The following is a 21,595-nucleotide window of genomic DNA, read 5'->3' on the forward strand; positions in this document are numbered from 1 at the left end:
CCGAGTTCACCTGCAACATATATCCGCCACCTGTCCGTGTTCCACCAGATTCATCTCCGCCACCAGTCCGAGTTCCACCAGATTCATCTCCGCCACCAGTCCTAGTCCGAGTCCTGTAATTGTTGCATTGTTCTCGATTTCCAGATCACGCGATACTCCGAGTCGTGACAGAGAAGGACTCCCCAACTTCCGAGCCATCCGCACAAGAAAAATAGTTCCAATTTCAAAAAAAAAAACTAAGTCTGGAAAATTCTGGCTAGGCAGTTTTTAGACCATTTGTAGACTTTTTCGAAAAAAAATTGTTGCGGAGCAAAAAAAAAGAGCGAAAAAAAAATTCCAGAGTGTGCTTTTCCCTTGTTTACGTGCCGCGCCGGGATTTTGTTGGTGTTCTAGGCTCGCGTCTCTAGCACAGTCTAGCCTAGAACCAGCACAGTACCGTCGTTGAGCGTTTATTCAACTTTGCATCTCTGAATTGATTATTGTTGACCCTTTTTGCTACCATATTATAAGCCTTCCCAGCTCCACATACATCTACGTCGTGTGTTTGACTCTCCTTGGTAATCGCTCAATCCAAGCTTTGAGAGTTTTTGACTACAATGGTTGTCGATCACCGCCTGCTGCTGGGTAAGAACTGGTAAGAATTTGAGATTTTCTTGACGGATTTGTGACACCCACCACCACCTCTTGTTAGTAGTCTGTAGGATCATATTCTTGTGTGTTTCCATTGCTGCTAACCATGTCAGGATCACAAGCCGACGAGACTGACTGGGAGAACATGACGAATAAGGATTTGCATGATAAATTTTAGCAAATGATGAGTGAACAGGTGCAAGACGTGCTAAACAGATTTGAAGAGGCCATGGAGAAGATAGATGGCATGGAGAAGACGTTTGAAACAAAGCTCGATAACAAGTTTAATGAATTGCTCACGCGTCTTCCACCACCACCACCCGCTGCACCTAACGCACCTCTCCAACAACAACAACAACGACTACCTCCACGTCGCGAAATAGACCTCCGCCGAGCGAGCCGTGTTCCTCTTGCGTTTGGCCAAACTGTTGGTGCTGCTGTTGATACTTCTGTGGCTCCTACTGCTGATGCGGAGGAGGATGATTATGTGGGAGATTACGAGGATGAGGTTGCTCAAAATCAGAACTACGTGCAACCACCAGCACCACCACCAGCAGGTCGACCTCAGGTATATATTCGTAATGGTAGGCCTGCACCACCACCTCAGGTACGAGATGATGTCCATATTCCTAAACTGAAATTGAATATTCCACCATTTGAGGGTAGATATGTTCCTGATATATATCTTACTTGGGAGTTAGAAACTGAACAACGATTTACATGTTTACAATATCCTGAGGAGAGACGAGTTGCTGCTGCTGTTTGTGCTTTCACTAGTTTTGCATGTGTATGGTGGTCTGAACATTGTAGATTATATCCTATTCCAACTACTTGGGCTGCTTTGAAAATCGCTATGCGTACGCGTTGGGTTCCACCATATTATCAACGTGAATTGCTTCAAAAATTGCAGCGCTTAAGACAAGGGAAAAAATCTGTAGAAGAATATTATCAGGAATTACAAACTGGCATGATTCGATGTGGTATTGTTGAGGAGAATGAAGCTATGCTTGCACGTTTTCTGGGTGGATTAAATAGAGAGATTCAGACCATTCTAGACTATAAGGAGTATACTAATATCACTCGTTTATTCCATCTTGCTTGTAAAGCTGAACGTGAAGTGCAGGATCGACAAGCATTGGCGCGAACTAACTTTTCTGCAGGCCGACCTTCATCATGGACACCGCGTGTATCTTCTACTTCAACTGCACCAGCACCTCAATCAGGTGCCTCCTACAGCCGTGATACAAGAAAACAGGAACAACCACCATTATCTGCCAAGAGCGCACCTGCCGGGCCTGCACAGAGTTCTTCTTCTTCCAGGGCATCAACAGGGCATACAAGTGATATTATTTGTCATCATTGTAAGGGAGGAGGTCATTATGTGAGAGAATGCAAATCTCCGCGTGTGATGATTGCTACCGAGGGTGGTGGATATGAGTCCGCTAGTGACTATGATGAGGAGACATTGGCTCTTATTACACGTGAAGAACATGATGGAGATGATTCTGATCATGAGACGCAATACATGGCTCCTGAAGACGCTGACAGGTATGAATGTTTAGTTGCTCAACGTGTTTTGAGTGTGCAGGTCACACAAGCTGAGCAAAATCAGAGGCACAATTTGTTCCATACCAAGGGAGTTGTGAAGGAACGTTCTGTGCGCGTCATAATAGACGGAGGGAGCTGCAACAACTTGGCTAGCATGGAGATGGTGGAGAAGCTTTCTCTCACCACAAGACCACATCCACATCCTTACTACATCCAATGGTTCAACAACAGCAGCAAGGTTAAGGTAACACGTACTGTTCGTGTGCATTTTAGTATCTCTACATATGCTGATTATGTTGATTGTGATGTGGTACCTATGCAAGCATGTTCCTTGTAGACCATGGCAATTTGATAAAAATTCTGTACACCATGGTAGAAACAATCACTTGATAGAGGCAAAGGTGTCCCGTCTTTCGATGAGATGATGGATATCGCTTTGGTGGAAGTCGACTTTGACGATCCGACTACGAACGTGCGAGGACGTTGCGCCTTAGCAATCGCTAAACCAACTCCGAGAGGTTATTGACCACGCCGGAGCACGATCAACCTGACCACGAGGGTCTGTTTCCTGCGAGCAAACGAAGAACAAGCAAGAAACTAAGATTGCAATCTAGATATTGCGAATTTAAGATGAAAGCTTTATTGATCAAGGTGGGGTTCTGTGACGCCTTTGTCTGGTCGTTGAACACAAACGAAGTACGCGAAGTTGCAGCTATGGCGAACTTTTAATCTAAACAAAACCCCAAAGTCTAAACGATGCCCTAAGGGCTGTATATATGGAGGAAGAGGGGGGAATTTCGTGGCCCTTGGTGGAGGGGTCCGAAATCAACCCTATCTCTTGTTTCCCCACACATACAGACTCTAAAAATAGCCTATACTTATGTATTGCGAAATTACATGGGCCTGGCCCAATAATAAGGTGACGCAGCACCTAAAATAGCCTCGGGACGAAATTTATGAAGTGGCATGTTGTATATTTCGTCCAAGGCTTCATGCACCCATTATGGTGGCTTCAAAGTCCTGAAATCATCACTTGTAACTCCGTTCTTGTTCCCCTTGCGCATGCCATCAGCTCCATGCTTGTTCTTGCTCCAATGTTCATCCTTCTCCAAGCTAGGCCCTTCATTTGTAAGCAAAACAAATGTATCCAATTTAGGCAGCATCATATTCTCATGAACATTAGAATCATTACCAAGAAACGAAAGTACCTGGTAATTTAGTTGGCGTGCACGAGCTCTAGTAATTGGTCCAGTATGTATAGCAGCAAGGGCTGTGGGTGTAACAATTGTATTGATGTCCTCATCATCACTATACTCTTGTTCATAAGGATAAAAATATTACTTTGCTTCCTATGACTCCTGATTCCATTTTGAAAGATGATATTAATAGAGCTAATAAAGCAAAACAGGAGAAGAATAAGAGTGAAAATCAGATTGTGGCAAAAGAATTTGAGCAACAAATGAAGCCTAATAATAAACCATCTAGTGTTGCTTCTGAAATTAAATTGAAAAGTGCATGTTTATTTGCCACCAAATCTGATATTGATGAGCTAGATTTCAGCAAATCTGTTTGCTATGCTTTTGTGTGCAAAGAGGCATTATTTTCATTCGAGGACGTGCCTTCCTCTTTGCCTCCTGCTGTCACTAACATTTTGCAGGAGTTCGCTGACGTTTTTCCACAAGATGTGCCACCGGGATTACCACCTATTCGAGGGATTGAGCATCAGATTGACTTAATTCCCAGTGCTTCACTGCCAAACCGTGCACCATACCGTACCAATCCAGAGGAGACGAAGGAGATTATGCGTCAAGTACAAGAGCTTCTCGACAAAGGTTATATACGCGAATCCCTTAGTCCTTGTGCTGTTCCTATTATTCTAGCGCCGAAAAAGGATGGTACATCACGTATGTGTGTTGATTGTAGAGGCATTAATAATATTACTATTCGTTATCGTCATCCTATTCCTAGGCTAGATGATATGCTTGATGAATTGAGTGGCTCTACAATATTCTCCAAAGTTGATTTGCATAGTGGCTACCATCAAATTCGTATGAAATTGGGAGATGAATGGAAAACAGCATTTAAAACTAAGTTTGGATTATATGAGTGGTTAGTCATGCCTTTTGGGTTAACTAATGCACCTAGTAATTTCATGAGATTAATGAACGAAGTTTTACGTGCTTTCATTGGACGATTTGTGGTAGTTTACTTTGATGACATATTGATTTATAGCAGATCTTTGGAAGAACATTTGGAACATTTACGTGCTGTTTTTATTGCTCTACGTGATGCACGTTTGTTTGGTAACCTTGGGAAGTGCACCTTTTGCACCGACCGAGTATCTTTTCTTGGCTATGTTGTTACTCCACAGGGAATTGAAGTTGATAAAGCCAAGATTGAAGCTATTGAGAGTTGGCCACAGCCCAAAACGGTCACACAAGTGAGGAGTTTTCTTGGCCTCACTGGATTCTATAGGCGTTTTGTGAGAGATTTCAGCACCATTGCTGCACCTCTCAATGAGCTTACAAAGAAAGATGTGCCTTTTGTTTGGGGTACCGCACAGGAAGAAGCCTTCACGGTATTGAAAGATAAGTTGACACATGCTCCTTTACTCCAACTTCCTGATTTTAATAAGACTTTTGAGCTTGAATGTGATGCTAGTGGAATTGGATTAGGAGGTGTGTTATTACAAGATGGCAAACCTGTTGCATACTTTTCTGAAAAATTGAGTGGGCCTAGTCTGAATTATTCTACTTATGATAAAGAATTATATGCTCTTGTTCGGACTTTAGAAACATGGCAACATTATTTATGGCCCAAAGAATTTGTTATACATTCTGATCATGAATCTTTGAAACATATTAAAAGTCAAGCTAAACTGAATCGTAGACATGGTAAATGGGTTGAATTCATTGAGACTTTCCCTTATGTCATTAAACACAAGAAGGGAAAAGAAAATGTTATTGCTGATGCATTGTCTCGTCGCTATACTATGCTTTCACAACTTGACTTCAAAATATTTGGTTTGGAGACCATCAAAGATCAATATGTGCATGATGCTGATTTTAAAGATGTAATGCAGAATTGTAAAGAAGGAAGAATGTGGAACAAGTTTGTCGTTAACGATGGATTTGTGTTTCGTGCTAACAAGCTATGCATTCCAGCTAGCTCCGTTCGTCTTTTGTTGTTGCAGGAAGCGCATGGAGGAGGATTAATGGGACATTTTGGCGTGAAGAAGACGGAGGACGTACTTGCTACACATTTCTTTTGGCCAAAGATGAGACGGGATGTTGAGCGTTTTATTGCTCGATGCACTACATGTCAAAAAGCTCGTGCACGCCAACTACTAGACCAATTGTTACACCCACAGCCCCTGCTGCTATACATACTGGACCAATTACTAGAGCTCGTGCACGCCAACTAAATTACCAGGTACTTTCGTTTCTTGGTAATGATTCTAATGTTCATGAGAATATGATGCTGCCTAAATTGGATACATTTGTTTTGCTTACAAATGAAGGGCCTAGCTTGGAGAAGGATGAACATTGGAGCAAGAACAAGCATGGAGATGATGGCATGCACAAGGGGAACAAGAACGGAGTTACAAGTGATGATTTCAGGACTTTGAAGCCACCATAATGGGTGCATGAAGCCTTGGACGAAATATACAAGATGCCACTTCCTAAATTTCGTCCCGAGGCTATTTTAGGTGCTGCGTCACCTTATTATTGGGCCAGGCCCATGTAATTTCGAAATACATAAGTATAGGCTATTTTTAGAGTCCGTATGTGTGGGGAAACAAGAGATAGGGTTGATTTCGGACCCCTCCACCAAGGGCCACGAAATTCCCCCCCTCTTCCTCCATATATACAGCCCTTAGGGCATCGTTTAGACTGTGGGTTTTGTTTAGATTAAAAGTTCGCCATAGCTGCAACTTCGCGTACTTCGTTTGTGTTCAACGACCAGACAAAGGCGTCACAGAACCCCACCTTGATCAATAAAGCTTTCATCTTATATTCGCAATATCCAGATTGCAATCTCAGTTTCTTGCTTGTTCTTCGTTTGCTCGCAGGAAACAGACCCTCGTGGTCAGGTTGATCGTGCTCCGGCGTGGTCAATAACCTCTCGGAGTTGGTTTAGCGATTGCTAAGGCGCGACGTCCTCGCACGTTCGTAGTCGGATCGTCAAAGTCGACTTCCACCAAAGCGAAATCCACCATCTCATCGAAAGACGGGACACCTTTGCCTCTATCACTATTTTGATGATATACTGATTTATAGCAGATCTTTGGAAGAACACTTGGAACATTTACGTGCTGTTTTTATTGCTCTACGTGATGCACGTTTGTTTGGTAACCTTGGGAAGTGCACCTTTTGCACCGACCGAGTATCTTTTCTTGGCTATGTTGTTACTCCACAGGGAATTGAAGTTGACAAAGCCAAGATTGAAGCTATTGAGAGTTGGCCGCAGCCCAAAACGGTCACACAAGTGAGGAGTTTTCTTGGCCTCGCTGGATTCTATAGGCGTTTTGTGAGAGATTTCAGCACCATTGCTGCACCTCTCAACGAGCTTACAAAGAAGGATGTGCCTTTTGTTTGGGGTACCGCACAGGAAGAAGCCTTCTCGGTATTGAAAGATAAGTTGACACATGCTCCTTTACTCCAACTTCCTGATTTTAATAAGACTTTTGAGCTTGAATGTGATGCTAGTGGAATTGGATTAGGCGGTGTGTTATTACAAGATGGCAAACCCGTTGCATACTTTTCTGAAAAATTGAGTGGGCCTAGTCTGAATTATTCTACTTATGATAAAGAATTATATGCTCTTGTTCGGACTTTAGAAACATGGCAACATTATTTATGGCCCAAAGAATTTGTTATACATTCTGATCATGAATCTTTGAAACATATTAAAAGTCAAGCTAAACTGAATCGTAGACATGCTAAATGGGTTGAATTCATTGAGACTTTTCCTTATGTCATTAAACACAAGAAGGGAAAAGAAAATGTTATTGCTGATGCATTGTCTCGCCGCTATACTATGCTTTCACAACTTGACTTCAAAATATTTGGTTTGGAGACCATCAAAGATCAATATGTGCATGATGCTGATTTTAAAGATGTAATGCAGAATTGTAAAGAAGGAAGAATGTGGAACAAGTTCGTCGTTAACGATGGATTTGTGTTTCGTGCTAACAAGCTATGCATTCCAGCTAGTTCCGTTCGTCTTTTGTTGTTGCAGGAGGCGCATGGAGGAGGATTAATGGGACACTTTGGCGTCGAGAAGACGGAGGATGTACTTGCTACACATTTCTTTTGGCCAAAGATGAGACGGGATGTTGAGCGTTTTATTGCTCGCTGCACTACATGTCAAAAAGCTAAGTCACGACTCAATCCTCATGGTTTATATATGCCTTTGCCTGTACCTAGTGTTCCTTGGGAGGATATATCTATGGACTTTGTTTTAGGTTTACCTCAAACAAAGAAGGGGAGGGATAGCATATTTGTTGTCGTGGATAGATTCTCGAAAATGGCACACTTTATACCATGTCATAAAAGCGATGATGCTGTTAATGTTGCTGATTTGTTCTTTCGTGAAATTATTCGCTTGCATGGTGTGCCAAATACTATTGTTTCAGATCGTGATACTAAATTTCTTAGCCACTTTTGGAGATGTTTATGGGCTAAGTTGGGGACTAAACTGCTTTTTAGTACTACTTGTCACCCCCAAACTGATGGACAAACTGAAGTAGTAAATAGAACGTTGTCTACTATGCTTAGGGCTGTTTTGAAGAATAATAAGAAAATGTGGGAGGAATGCTTGCCTCATATTGAATTTGCTTATAATCGTTCATTGCATTCTACTACTAAGATGTGCCCTTTTGAAGTTGTGTATGGTTTCCTACCTCGTGCACCTATTGATTTGTTGCCTCTTCCATCTTCGGAGAAGGTTAATTTTGATGCTAAACAACGTGCTGAATTGATTTTAAGAATGCATGAGTTAACTAAGGAAAACATTGAGCGCATGAATGCTAAATATAAACTTGCTGGAGATAAGGGTAGAAAACATGTTGTGTTTGCACCTGGAGATCTTGTTTGGTTACATTTGCGTAAGGATAGATTTCCTGATTTGCTCAAATCAAAGTTAATGCCACGTGCTGATGGTCCCTTTAAGGTGTTAGAGAAAATAAATGATAATGCATATAAACTTGAGCTGCCTGCAGATTTTGGGGTTAGTCCCACTTTTAACATTGCAGATTTGAAGCCTTATTTGGGTGAGGAAGATGAACTTCCGTCGAGGACGACTTCATTTCAAGAAGGGGAGGATGATGAGGACATCAATACAATTGTTACACCCACAGCCCCTGCTGCTATACATACTGGACCAATTACTAGAGCTCGTGCACGCCAACTAAATTACCAGGTACTTTCGTTTCTTGGTAATGATTCTAATGTTCATGAGAATATGATGCTGCCTAAATTGGATACATTTGTTTTGCTTACAAATGAAGGGCCTAGCTTTGAGAAGGATGAACATTGGAGCAAGAACAAGCATGGAGATGACGGCATGCGCAAGGGGAACAAGAACGGAGTTACAAGTGATGATTTCAGGCCTTTGAAGCCACCATAATGGGTGCATGAAGCCTTGGACGAAATATACAAGATGCCACTTCATAAATTTCGTCCCGAGGCTATTTTAGGTGCTGCGTCACCTTATTATTGGGCCAGGACCATGTAATTTCGAAATACATAAGTATAGGCTATTTTCAGAGTCCGTATGTGTGGGGAAACAAGAGATAGGGTTGATTTCGGACCCCTCCATCAAGGGCCACGAAATTCCCCCCCTCTTCCTCCATATATACAGCCCTTAGGGCATCGTTTAGACTTTGGGTTTTGTTTAGATTAAAAGTTCGCCATAGCTGCAACTTCGCATACTTCGTTTGTGTTCAACGACCAGACAAAGGCGTCACAGAACCCCACCTTGATCAATAAAGCTTTCATCTTATATTCGCAATATCCAGATTGCAATCTCAGTTTCTTGCTTGTTCTTCGTTTGCTCGCAGGAAACAGACCCTCGTGGTCAGGTTGATCGTACTCCGGCGTGGTCAATAACCTCTCGGAGTTGGTTTAGCGATTGCTAAGGCGCGACGTCCTCGCACGTTCGTAGTCGGATCGTCAAAGTCGACTGCCACCAAAGCGATATCCATCATCTCATCGAAAGATGGGACACCTTTGCCTCTATCATGAAGGGCCTAGCTTGGAGAAGGATGAACATTGGAGCAAGAACAAGCATGGAGATGATGCCATGCGCAAGGGGAACAAGAACGGAGTTACAAGTGATGATTTCAGGACTTTGAAGCCACCATAATGGGTGCATGAAGCCATGGACGAAATATACAAGATGCCACTTCATAAATTTCGTCCCGAGGCTATTATAGGTGCTGCGTCACCTTTTTATTGGGCCAGACCCATGTAATTTCGAAATACATAAGTTGATAGAGGCAAAGGTGTCCCGTCTTTCGATGAGATGGTGGATTTCGCTTTGGTGGAAGTCGACTTTGACGATCCGACTACGAACGTGCGAGGACGTCGCGCCTTAGCAATCGCTAAACCAACTCCGAGAGGTTATTGACCATGCCGGAGCACGATCAACCTGACCACGAGGGTCTGTTTCCTGCGAGCAAACGAAGAACAAGCAAGAAACTGAGATTGCAATCTGGATATTGCGAATATAAGATGAAAGCTTTATTGATCAAGGTGGGGTTCTCTGACGCCTTTGTCTGGTCGTTGAACACAAACGAAGTACGCGAAGTTGCAGCTATGGCGAACTTTTAATCTAAACAAAACCCAAGGTCTAAACGATGCCCTAAGGGCTGTATATATGGAGGAAGAGGGGGTGGATTTCGTGGCCCTTGGTGGAGGGGTCCGAAATCAACCCTATCTCTTGTTTCCCCACACATACGGACTCTAAAAATAGCCTATACTTATGTATTTCGAAATTACATGGGCCTGGCCCAATAATAAGGTGACGCAGCACCTAAAATAGCCTCGGGACGAAATTTATGAAGTGGCATCTTGTATATTTCGTCCAAGGCTTCATGCAAACATTATGGTGGCTTCAAAGTCCTGAAATCATCACTTGTAACTCCGTTCTTGTTCCCCTTGCGCATGCCATCATCTCCATGCTTGTTCTTGCTCCAATGTTCATCCTTCTCCAAGCTAGGCCCTTCATTTGTAAGCAAAACAAATGTATCCAATTTAGGCAGCATCATATTCTCATGAACATTAGAATCATTACCAAGAAACGAAAGTACCTGATAATTTAGTTGGCGTGCACGAGCTCTAGTAATTGGTCCAGTATGTATAGCAGCAGGGGCTGTGGGTGTAACAATTGTATTGATGTCCTCATCACAAAACGCCTATAGAATCCAGCGAGGCCAAGAAAACTCCTCACTTGTGTGACCGTTTTAGGCTGCGGCCAACTCTCAATAGCTTCAATCTTGGCTTTATCAACTTCAATTCCCTGTGGAGTAACAACATAGCCAAGAAAAGATACTCGGTCGGTGCAAAAGGTGCACTTCCCAAGGTTACCAAACAAACGTGCATCACGTAGAGCAATAAAAACAGCACGTAAATGTTCCAAATGTTCTTCCAAAGATCTGCTATAAATCAGTATGTCATCAAAGTAAACTACCACAAATCATCCAATGAAAGCACGTAAAACTTCGTTCATTAATCTCATGAAAGTACTAGGTGCATTAGTTAACCCAAAAGGCATGACTAACCACTCATATAATCCAAACTTAGTTTTAAATGCTGTTTTCCATTCATCTCCCAATTTCATACGAATTTGGTGGTAGCCACTACGCAAATCAACTTTGGAGAATATTGTAGAACCACTCAATTCATCAAGCATATCATCTAGCCTAGGAATAGGATGACGATAACGAATAGTAATATTATTAATGCCTCTACAATCAACACACATACGTGATGTACCATCCTTTTTCGGCACTAGAATAATAGGAACAGCACAAGGACTAAGGGATTCGCGTATATAACCTTTGTCGAGAAGCTCTTGTACTTGGCGCATAATCTCCTTCGTCTCCTCTGGATTGGTACGGTATGGTGCACGGTTTGGCAGTGAAGCACCGGGAATTAAGTCAATCTGATGCTCAATCCCTCGAATAGGCATTAATCCCGGTGGCACGTCTTGTGGAAAGACGTCAGCGAACTCCTGCAAAATGTTAGTGACAGCAGGAGGCAAAGAGGAAGGCACGTCCTCGAATGAAAATAATGCCTCTTTGCACACAAAAGCATAGCAAACAGATTTGCCGAAATCTAGCTCATCAATATCAGATTTGGTGGCAAATAAACATGCACTTTTCAATTTAATTTCAGAAGCAACACTAGATGGTTTATTATTAGGCTTCATTTGTTGCTCAAATTCTTTTGCCACAATCTGATTTTCACTCTTATTCGTCTCCTGTTTTGCTTTATTAGCTCTATTAATATCATCTTTCAAAATGGTATCAGGAGTCATAGGAAGCAAAGTAATATTTTTATCCTTATGAACAAGAGTATAGTGATTGTTTCTACCATGGTGTACAGAATTTTTATCAAATTGCCATGGTCTACCAAGTAATAAGGAACATGCTTGCATAGGTACCACATCACAATCAACATAATCAGCATATGTAGAGATACTAAAATGCACACGAACAGTACGTGTTACCTTAACCTTGCCGCTGTTGTTGAACCATTGGATGTAGTAAGGATGTGGATGTGGTCTTGTGGTGAGAGAAAGCTTCTCCACCATCTCCATGCTAGCCAAGTTGTTGCAGCTCCCTCCGTCTATTATGACGCGCACAGAACGTTCCTTCACAACTCCCTTGGTATGGAACAAATTGTGCCTCTGATTTTGCTCAACTTGTGTGACCTGCACACTCAAAACACGTTGAGCAACTAAACATTCATACCTGTCAGCGTCTTCAGGAGCCATGTATTGCGTCTCATGATCAGAATCATCTCCACCATGTTCTTCACGTGTAATAAGAGCCAAAGTCTCCTCATCATAGTCACTACCGGACTCATATCCACCATCCGCGGTAGCAATCATCACACGCGGAGATTTGCATTCTCTCGCATAATGACCTCCTCCCTTACAACGACGACAAATAATATCACTTGTGTGCCCTGTTGATGCCATGGAAGAAGAAGAACGCTGTGCAGGCCCCGCAGGTGCGCTCTTGGCAGATAATGGTGGTTGTGCCTGTTTTCTTGTATCACGGCTGGAGGTGGCACCGGATGGAGGTGCTGGTGCAGTTGAAGTAGAAGATGCACGTGGTGTCCATGATGAAGGTCGGCCTGCAGAAAAGTTAGTTCGCCCCAATGCTTGTCGATCCTGCACTTCACGTTCAGCTTTACAAGCAAGATGGAATAAACGAGTGATATTAGTATACTCCTTATAGTCTAGAATGGTCTGAATCTCTCTATTTAATCCACCTAGAAAACGTGCAAGCATAGCTTCATTCTCCTCAACAATACCACATCTAATCATGCCCGTTTGTAATTCCTGATAATATTCTTCTACAGAATTTTTCCCTTGTCTTAAACGCTGCAATTTTTGAAGCAATTCACGTTGATAATATGGTGGAACCCAACGCGTACGCATAGCAGTTTTCAAAGCAGCCCAAGTAGTTGGAATAGGATATAATCTACAATGTTCAGACCACCATACACATGCAAAACTAGTGAAAGCACAAACAGCAGCAGCAACTCGTCTCTCCTCAGGATATTGTAAACATGTAAATCGTTGTTCAGTTTCTAACTCCCAAGTAAGATATATATCAGGAACATATCTACCCTCAAATGGTGGAATATTCAATTTCAGTTTAGGAATATGGACATCATCTCGTACCTGAGGTGGTGGTGCAGGCCTACCATTACGAATATATACCTGAGGTCGACCTGCTGGTGGTGGTGCTGGTGGCTGCTCGTAGATCTGATTTTGATCAACCTCATCCTCATAATCGCCCGCATACTCATCATCCTCCTGTGATAGAGGCAAAGGTGTCCCGTCTTTCGATGAGATGGTGGATTTCGCTTTGGTGGAAGTCGACTTTGACGATCCGACTACGAACGTGCGAGGACGTCGCGCCTTAGCAATCGCTAAACCAACTCCGAGAGGTTATTGACCACGCCGGAGCACGATCAACCTGACCACGAGGGTCTGTTTCCTGCGAGCAAACGAAGAACAAGCAAGAAACTGAGATTGCAATCTGGATATTGCGAATATAAGATGAAAGCTTTATTGATCAAGGTGGGGTTCTCTGACGCCTTTGTCTGGTCGTTGAACACAAACGAAGTACGCGAAGTTGCAGCTATGGCGAACTTTTAATCTAAACAAAACCCAAGGTCTAAACGATGCCCTAAGGGCTGTATATATGGAGGAAGAGGGGGTGGATTTCGTGGCCCTTGGTGGAGGGGTCCGAAATCAACCCTATCTCTTGTTTCCCCACACATACGGACTCTAAAAATAGCCTATACTTATGTATTTCGAAATTACATGGGCCTGGCCCAATAATAAGGTGACGCAGCACCTAAAATAGCCTCGGGACGAAATTTATGAAGTGGCATCTTGTATATTTGGTCCAAGGCTTCATGCACACATTATGGTGGCATCAAAGTCATGAAATCATCACTTGTAACTCCGTTCTTGTTCCCCTTGCGCATGCCATCATCTCCATGCTTGTTCTTGCTCCAATGTTCATCCTTCTCCAAGCTAGGCCCTTCATTTGTAAGCAAAACAAATGTATCCAATTTAGGCAGCATCATATTCTCATGAACATTAGAATCATTACCAAGAAACGAAAGTACCTGATAATTTAGTTGGCGTGCACGAGCTCTAGTAATTGGTCCAGTATGTATAGCAGCAGGGGCTGTGGGTGTAACAATTGTATTGATGTCCTCATCATCCTCCCCTTCTTGAAATGAAGTCGTCCCCGACGGAAGTTCATCTTCCTCACCCACATAATGCTTCAAATCTGCAATGTTAAAAGTGGGACTAACCCCAAAATCTGCAGGCAACTCAAGTTTATATGCATTATCATTTATTTTCTCTAACACCTTAAAGGGACCATCAGCACGTGGCATTAGCTTTGATTTGCGCAAATCAGGAAATCTATCCTTACGCAAATGTAACCAAACAAGATCTCCAGGTGCAAACACAACATGTTTTCTACCCTTATCTCCAGCAAGTTTATATTTAGCATTCATACGCTCAATGTTTTCCTTAGTTAACTCATGCATTTTTAAAATCAATTCAGCACGTTGTTTAGCATCAAAATTAACCTTCTCCGAAGATGGAAGAGGCAACAAATCAATAGGTGCAGGAGGTAGGAAACCATACACAACTTCAAAAGGGCACATCTTAGTAGTAGAATGCAATGAACGATTATAAGCAAATTCAATATGAGGCAAGCATTCCTCCCACATTTTCTTATTATTCTTCAAAACAGCCCTAAGCATAGTAGACAACGTTCTATTGACTACTTCAGTTTGTCCATCAGTTTGGGGGTGACAAGTAGTACTAAAAAGCAGTTTAGTCCCCAACTTAGCCCATAAACATCTCCAAAAGTGGCTAAGAAATTTAGTATCACGATCTGAAACAATAGTATTTGGCACACCATGCAAGCGAATAATTTCACGAAAGAACAAATCAGCAACATTAACAGCATCATCGCTTTTATGACATGGTATAAAGTGTGCCATTTTCGAGAATCTATCCACGACAACAAATATGCTATCCCTCCCCTTCTTTGTTCGAGGTAAACCTAAAACAAAGTCCATAGATATATCCTCCCAAGGAACACTAGGTACAGGCAAAGGCATATATCCTCCACTTAGCTTTTTGACATGTAGTGCATCGAGCAATAAAACGCTCAACATCCCGTCTCATCTTTGGCCAAAAGAAATGTGTAGCAAGTACGTCCTCCGTCTTCTTCACGCCAAAGTGTCCCATTAATCCTCCTCCATGCGCCTCCTGCAACAACAAAAGACGAACGGAGCTAGCTGGAATGCATAGCTTGTTAGCACGAAACACAAATCCATCGTTAACGACAAACTTGCTCCACATTCTTCCTTCTTTACAATTCTGCATTACATCTTTAAAATCAGCATCATGCACATATTGATCTTTGATGGTCTCCAAACCAAATATTTTGAAGTCAAGTTGTGAAAGCATAGTATAGCGACGAGACAATGCATCAGCAATAACATTTTCTTTTCCCTTCTTGTGTTTAATGACATAAGGGAAAGTCTCAATGAATTCAACCCATTTAGCATGTCTACGATTCAGTTTAGCTTGACTTTTAATATGTTTCAAAGATTCATGATCAGAATATATAACAAATTCTTTGGGCCATAAATAATGTTGCCATGTTTCTAAAGTCCGAACAAGAGCATATAATTCTTTATCATAAGTAGAATAATTCAGACTAGGCCCACTCAATTTTTCAGAAAAGTATGCAACAGGTTTGCCATCTTGTAATAACACACCTCCTAATCCAATTCCACTAGCATCACATTCAAGCTCAAAAGTCTTATTAAAATCAGGAAGTTGGAGTAAAGGAGCATGTGTCAACTTATCTTTCAATACCGTGAAGGCTTCTTCCTGTGCGGTACCCCAAACAAAAGGCACATCCTTCTTTGTAAGCTCGTTGAGAGGTGCAGGAATGGTGCTGAAATCTCTCACAAAACGCCTATAGAATCCAGCGAGGCCAAGAAAACTCCTCACTTGTGTGACCGTTTTGGGCTGCGGCCAACTCTCAATAGCTTCAATCTTGGCTTTGTCAACTTCAATTCCCTGTGGAGTAACAACATAGCCAAGAAAAGATACTCGGTCGGTGCAAAAGGTGCACTTCCCAAGGTTACCAAACAAACGTGCATCACGTAGAGCAATAAAAACAGCACGTAAATGTTCCAAATGTTCTTCCAAAGATCTGCTATAAATCAGTATGTCATCAAAGTAAACTACTACAAATCGTCCAATGAAAGCACGTAAAACTTCGTTCATTAATCTCATGAAAGTACTAGGTGCATTAGTTAACCCAAAAGGCATGACTAACCACTCATATAATCCAAACTTAGTTTTAAATGCTGTTTTCCATTCATCTCCCAATTTCATACGAATTTGATGGTAGCCACTACGCAAATCAACTTTGGAGAATATTGTAGAGCCACTCAATTCATCAAGCATATCATCTAGCCTAGGAATAGGATGACGATAACGAATAGTAATATTATTAATGCCTCTACAATCAACACACATACGTGATGTACCATCCTTTTTCGGCACTAGAATAATAGGAACAGCACAAGGACTAAGGGATTCGCGTATATAACCTTTGTCGAGAAGCTCTTGTACTTGACGCATAATCTCCTTCGTCTCCTCTGGATTGTGATAGAGGCAAAGGTGTCCCGTCTTTCGATGAGATGGTGGATTTCGCTTTGGTGGAAGTCGACTTTGACGATCCGACTACGAACGTGTGAGGACGTCGCGCCTTAGCAATCGCTAAACCAACTCCGAGAGGTTATTGACCACGCCGGAGCACGATCAACCTGACCACGAGGGTCTGTTTCCTGCGAGCAAACGAAGAACAAGCAAGAAACTAAGATTGCAATCTGGATATTGCGAATATAAGATGAAAGCTTTATTGATCAAGGTGGGGTTCTGTGACGCCTTTGTCTGGTCGTTGAACACAAACGAAGTACGCGAAGTTGCAGCTATGGCGAACTTTTAATCTAAACAAAACCCCAAAGTCTAAACGATGCCCTAAGGGCTGTATATATGGAGGAAGAGGGGGGAATTTCGTGGCCCTTGGTGGAGGGGTCCGAAATCAACCCTATCTCTTGTTTCCCCACACATACAGACTCTAAAAATAGCCTATACTTATGTATTTCGAAATTACATGGGCCTGGCCCAATAATAAGGTGACGCAGCACCTAAAATAGCCTCGGGACGAAATTTAGGAAGTCGCATCTTGTATATTTCGTCCAAGGCTTCATGCACCCATTATGGTGGCTTCAAAGTCCTGAAATCATCACTTGTAACTCCGTTCTTGTTCCCCTTGCGCATGCCATCATCTCCATGCTTGTTCTTGCTCCAATGTTCATCCTTCTCCAAGCTAGGCCCTTCATTTGTAAGCAAAACAAATGTATCCAATTTAGGCAGCATCATATTCTCATGAACATTAGAATCATTACCAAGAAACGAAAGTACCTGGTAATTTAGTTGGCGTGCACGAGCTCTAGTAATTGGTCCAGTATGTATAGCAGCAGGGGCTGTGGGTGTAACAATTGTATTGATGTCCTCATCAGTGCTGGTCCTAGGCTAGACTGTGCTAGAGACGCGAGCCTAGAACACCAACAAAATCACGGTGCGGCACGTAAACAAGGGAAAAGCACACTCTGGATTTTTTTTCGCTCTTTTTTTTGCGCTGCTTTTTTTTGCGCTGCTTTTTTTTGCGAAAAATCACTATAATGGCGAGTGTCTCAAAACTCTACCCAGGTCAAACTGATAGGATGGGCACGAAATTTTTTCGACCAAGTTTTTTTTCGACTGCCCGGACCCAAAAACTGGAAACGGGTCAAAAAAAACTTCCTATAATGGCACCTGTCTCAAAACACTCAGAAACACCCAAAAATAGGATAGCCAGAAATTTTTTCAAAAAATGCGTTTTCGAAAATTTTTGGACCTAAACGGAGCGTGGTTTCCGGACTCTCTTTTTTTTTCCGAAACCTACTCCGGCAAGGAAACACGAATCGGAAACTAGATGGATCTCGAAAACAAACCTAATATGCAAGGAACTCGGATTGATGGTGGATATATGGTGGTGGTATATGGCAGCGGTGGTGGTAGCGGTGGTAGTATATGGATATGGATCGGTGGTGGTATATGGACACGGATTGGTGGTGGTATATGGATACGGATTCGGTGCGGTGGTGGTAGATGGCAGGGGCGATGATGATGGTGCGGCGGCGGCGTGACAACTTATGACCAGAACTCGAAACTCTAAAAGACTAGACTCTAAGACCAGCAACTAGACACGACGATGCAACCGCAAATTCAACAAAGCAAAACCCTAAAAAGATTATGCAAGGCTCAGATTGGTTCGGATATGATGAACTAACCCTAAACTTTTTTTTTGTGGCTTTTTCGTGGACTATAGGTATGAAGAGGAGACTCGATCTAAACTACTAAAAAACTGTAAAATCTCACCGAGCAACCTGGAAATCTGATACCACTTGATAGAGGCAAAGGTGTCCCATCTTTCGATGAGATGGTGGATTTCGCTTTGGTGGAAGTCGACTTTGACGATCCGACTACGAACGTGCGAGGACGTCGCGCCTTAGCAATCGCTAAACCAACTCCGAGAGGTTATTGACCACGCCGGAGCACGATCAACCTGACCACGAGGGTCTGTTTCCTGCGAGCAAACGAAGAACAAGCAAGAAACTAAGATTGCAATCTGGATATTGCGAATATAAGATGAAAGCTTTATTGATCAAGGTGGGGTTCTGTGACGCCTTTGTCTGGTCGTTGAACACAAACGAAGTACGCGAAGTTGCAGCTATGGCGAACTTTTAATCTAAACAAAACCCAAGGTCTAAACGATGCCCTAAGGGCTGTATATATGGAGGAAGAGGGGGTGGATTTCGTGGCCCTTGGTGGAGGGGTCCGAAATCAACCCTATCTCTGGTTTCCCCACACATGCGGACTCTAAAAATAGCCTATACTTATGTATTTCGAAATTACATGGGCCTGGCCCAATAATAAGGTGACGCAGCACCTAAAATAGCCTCGGGACGAAATTTATGAAGTGGCATCTTGTATATTTCGTCCAAGGCTTCATGCACACATTATGGTGGCTTCAAAGTCCTGAAATCATCACTTGTAACTCCGTTCTTGTTCCCCTTGCGCATGCCATCATCTCCATGCTTGTTCTTGCTCCAATGTTCATCCTTCTCCAAGCTAGGCCCTTCATTTGTAAGCAAAACAAATGTATCCAATTTAGGCAGCATCATATTCTCATGAACATTAGAATCATTACCAAGAAACGAAAGTACCTGATAATTTAGTTGGCGTGCACGAGCTCTAGTAATTGGTCCAGTATGTATAGCAGCAGGGGCTGTGGGTGTAACAATTGTATTGATGTCCTCATCATAAGTATAGGCTATTTTTAGAGTCCGTATGTGTGGGGAAACAAGAGATAGGGTTGATTTCAGACCCCTCCACCAAGGGCCACGAAATTCCCCCTTTCTTCCTCCATATATACAGCCCTTAGGGCACCGTTTAGACTTTGGGTTTTGTTTAGATTAAAAGTTCGCCATAGCTGCAACTTCGCGTACTTCGTTTGTGTTCAACGACCAGACAAAGGCGTCACAGAACCCCACCTTGATCAATAAAGCTTTCATCTTATATTCGCAATATCCAGATTGCAATCTCAGTTTCTTGCTTGTTCTTCGTTTGCTCGCAGGAAACAGACCCTTGTGGTCAGGTTGATCGTGCTCCGGCGTGGTCGATAACCTCTCGGAGTTGGTTTAGCGATTGCTAAGGCGCGACGTCCTCGCACGTTCGTAGTCGGATCGTCAAAGTCGACTTCCACCAAAGCGATATCCATCATCTCATCGAAAGACGGGACACCTTTGCCTCTATCATCATGGCAATCATGTCATGTGAGAAAATAATAAGCATAGGCAATGCACATGACATATCGCAAGCACGAACACAAAACAAGATCATAGTATAATCATAGGCATGGGGCACAAAGCAAATATGGCAATAACAAGTTATATCTCCACCAAGCTTGCAAATACACATACAAGTAGTAGAATCAATCATCATGTGTAATGCAAAGCATGGGTCACAAATGCATGGCAAAAGCATAGTAATGAGCATAACATGCAAAGTGAACATGGCAAGATGGGCATAGAATATGTAGTGGACAATAACCCATAGCCAAGTGAGGGAAATGCAATCCATGGGATCCCAAGTCATCATTGCTCTCTAGATCTCGTTTTGTCAACTCGTGGGATTGCGAGGTTGACAAGAATTCATGGGTACCTACACAAAAGAGACACAAACCAAAGAAATTGTGTGTGTGGTAGATGTACACATCATCCATCATGATGTGTATGTGCACGTGTGAGTTAGCACAAGATAAGCATCCGTCAAAGAAATTTGATGCATGGTATAAAAACATGTCATCCATCATGAAAGAATAGTTATTGTGTATAACATGATGGGGATGCAAATTGAGCATACAAGTATATGGCACAGCAATAGCATGTTTATTCATGGGAAGCATATTGTGCACATAAGTATGAGGATCATGCAATGGATGGGAGTGATTAAAATCTCCTAAAATGTATGAGGAAATTATGGGGGTCTCCTCATGAGCAATGTTGGAAACATCATATGGAGAAAATGGACAACATCCAAAACAATGCATATCCAAAGCTAGGTGGTCATGGCATGGCATGTGAGATAAATGATGCAAAGGGAGCATATCAATATCATCACAAGAGAAACAAATGCCAATAACCATAGGCTTGTCATCTATGCCATAAGTGCAAATTGGGTTAATTTGAATGGCATATGCATAGTCACTATGAAGAGATTGCAAATATGACATATGATTGATCTCATGCATAGCATATGACAAGTCAAGCGGTTTGGCAAACATGATGTGACCGAGAGAATTAGCACAAGAAATCCTATGTAACATGGCATCACAACTAATAGACTCCACATGGAAATCATCATACTCATCATAAATGGGTAAATCATCGCGTGGGGAAATCATACTAGCATGAAGCATGTCAATAGGGGGATCAACATCATGCAAGCAATCAATGTCATGAATGTCCACTAGTGGGACTAGAGCATCACCTTCACCTATGTTACCTTGTTCGTTCCACTCAAGTGGTGTAGGTGAGGTGGGAAAGACCAAATGGTGGTCAAGATCATCATTGTGATGGAACCATGTGGGTGGTGCATCATATTCAACCATGGCCATCGTCTTGTCCAAAGGTAGGACGAAGTCGTCGAGAAGCGGCGCATCATCATATTAGGGACCTAGCACCAAATGAGGAGACACAATAGAGGTAGAGGTTAATTCGTTAGTGTTAAAACTGGCCTCACATGACCTATCAACTATCTCACTCTCTCTATGTGGTGGTTCACTCACTCCCTCAAAATAGGTGCACTCAAACTCACATATGGTGGAGTCACTCATCTCACTCAAGAGGTGGGGGTTGTGGCTCTCCTCACATGGGAATAGTGGAAACACATCATATATGAGGCTAGTGGTGAAATCACTCTCACTCTCAATATGGTGGCTAAAGTAACTCAA

This window comes from Triticum dicoccoides, chromosome 7B (assembly GCF_002162155.2).
Source record: "Triticum dicoccoides isolate Atlit2015 ecotype Zavitan chromosome 7B, WEW_v2.0, whole genome shotgun sequence".
Taxonomy (NCBI): domain Eukaryota; kingdom Viridiplantae; phylum Streptophyta; class Magnoliopsida; order Poales; family Poaceae; genus Triticum; species Triticum dicoccoides.